The following is a 2,579-nucleotide window of genomic DNA, read 5'->3' on the forward strand; positions in this document are numbered from 1 at the left end:
AGAACGTTATGTTTGAATAGATTTATAAGTAGACTAGTATCTATAAACATGCGTTGCACGTTAATAATAGCACAAGATCGTTTAAATATTTATTCATATGAAGGAACAACAAAATCTAATTAATGAGAGAAATTTTATGTATATACAACAATCATCTAAATGCCGAAAAATATTATACATTAGCATAATACATAAATTCAAAATGAGTGGACATCATCAGAACTTACACAAATGATCAATTTGGTCATGTTAGTTAGATAATTATGTATTATAGTTTAATAATATTTAATGTTATGGTATCTTACCGAACACTTGTTTGTAGACGATGTTTCTTTTGTGTATGTTTTTTCTTTTAATGCTTTGGTTGCTCCACCATAACCAGAACTCTTGTTGTCGATATTGATATCCCTCTTGAAAGAGCAACATATGGTTGTTCGTGCAAGAACATATATTGCGGTAAATATAGTCCAATATTTAGGATGTTTGTCCTTGTGCTTTATTTATTATAATTATAACACATAAACATACTGAAAATTATTTTCACACAAATTTAAAGGGATATTCTTTAATTTCCAAAGACGAAAGTTGTATTCGGGGATAAACACGTACTTAGAAGCACATTGACCAGTATCATAATTTCTGCATGTATGAATTTTTATATACCACTGTGTGCTATTACATAAGCTATTCGGCAGATCCAAGTTTTTCAGTAGTATAAGGGGCATATTTTTCTTCAAAATCAACTTATTTGCAGCGGAAAATCAATTTTTAACTTAGTCTATTATATATACGGTGATACTAACATCCGTAAGAAATGAACCTAAAAAAAAAAATTGGTGTATGATAGAAGGACAAAAAAAAAAAAAAAATTTACCATAAAACTTAGTAATCAACCTTTTATTTAGTTGATCAACATATTCATTTCTGCTAGCAAAGATAGCTCTTTAATTTCTATTATGTGATTTGCACAAATTAAATTTTAATCTAATGATGGAAATATTCTCTTATTAAATTCACTACTGTGAGCACGTGATTTTTGCCCTATATGAATTACTCCCATAATTTCAAACAAAATAATTTCTTTTTATTATTTTTTTGATTTTTGTGGCATTTCTATCAATTGCTTGCATTCGTTTGTGCATTTTAATTCATATAAAAACACAAAAATAAATGCATTGCATTTAGGGTTTAATTTTACATATTTGTGGGATTAATTAGTAGTTAGAAGGTCACAAAAATACAAAATCACAAAAATAGTTTACTTTTGTTTTAATTTTAATTTTTGGAATTTTGGTAGTTTTCCTTTGGTTTTTTAATTATTTGTGGCAATTGTTAGCTATAGTTAATTAATCTAATGTGGCAAAACAATTTGATTTAGGATTTAATTTTTTGTTTCATTTTTAGTTTTAGTTTAAAAGAAATTAGAAAAAAGAAAGAAAAAAAAAAGAAAGAGAAGGAATTAGACAAAAGAGGAGACTTGTTTTGGGCTGTTTTAGTCCAATCTCCACAAGCCCAAGGAGATTTTCAAACCCACCCCAAGCCATACCTGCACCAGCCCAAATATATTCACACCGGTACAGGCTCGTTACCCTTTCCTTCAGAAACGACCCCGTTAATTAAGAGAAAATCCCAGCCGTCGAGGTAACTCGATCTAACGGCTGGGACGTATGGGTCCAACTAATATATAAATGTCCGAACCTCCCTACCCCCCCCCCCCCAAGCCCGTCTCTCTCACCTCCTTCCCTGTTGCGACTAAAAACACTCACGCAAGTGCACGTGATCGTCAAGTAATAGAGTAGTGAGTAGAGTATCGTTCCATCGAAGACTTGTGATCAACTATTGACTGATTCAAACCCAATTACTTTACTTATTCAAGAGATGCGTCATAGAATAAAGATGTACTTATTTTACTACCTAAATTATCAAGAAATAATCTAACTAAAGCAATTAACCAAACAAATAGCAGTTTCGAATAACACACAGTAGGAGAGGACATTCCAGGGTCACGGGCTAGTTAACAATCTTGTTGTGTCCTTAGCTTAAGATGACTAATCGATTTATCTGGGTTATTGATTGACAAGGTTTATATTACTCGTAAGAATCTGTCGACTTCTTACTCGCCTGCTCACATTAACTCAATGCCTATATTTCTATGGAATTAAGATTAACAAGAACGCATTTACAATTCCTGTATTTTAACCAAGCAAGGCAAGTGGGTATATGTCTATCCCAATTGTGAATCCGTTCCCCGAGGCCCGGGTTCAAGAACCTGCTCTATTAATTCTATATGCAACCTAGAATTCTCACTTTCGAGTTCAACTCTAGATTCGTAGATAGTGTTTCACTGTTAGCTACTCAGCAAAGCAATTAATAACAGAATTAAATAAACAACCCAAGATGATAAACCAACTTTGTCAAATTAAACCTCAAACAACAACATTCATGTTTTACCCATGACCCTAGAACAATGGGTTTCAGCCACTCATACTATTGTTCATCACACTTAGATTCAATTTCATCATAATTAGCAAAAACGAAGAGAAGAAAAGAAAAACTTGATGATCCAATTTCCTCCTTGC

Source organism: Nicotiana attenuata, unplaced genomic scaffold (assembly GCF_001879085.1).
Source record: "Nicotiana attenuata strain UT unplaced genomic scaffold, NIATTr2, whole genome shotgun sequence".
Taxonomy (NCBI): domain Eukaryota; kingdom Viridiplantae; phylum Streptophyta; class Magnoliopsida; order Solanales; family Solanaceae; genus Nicotiana; species Nicotiana attenuata.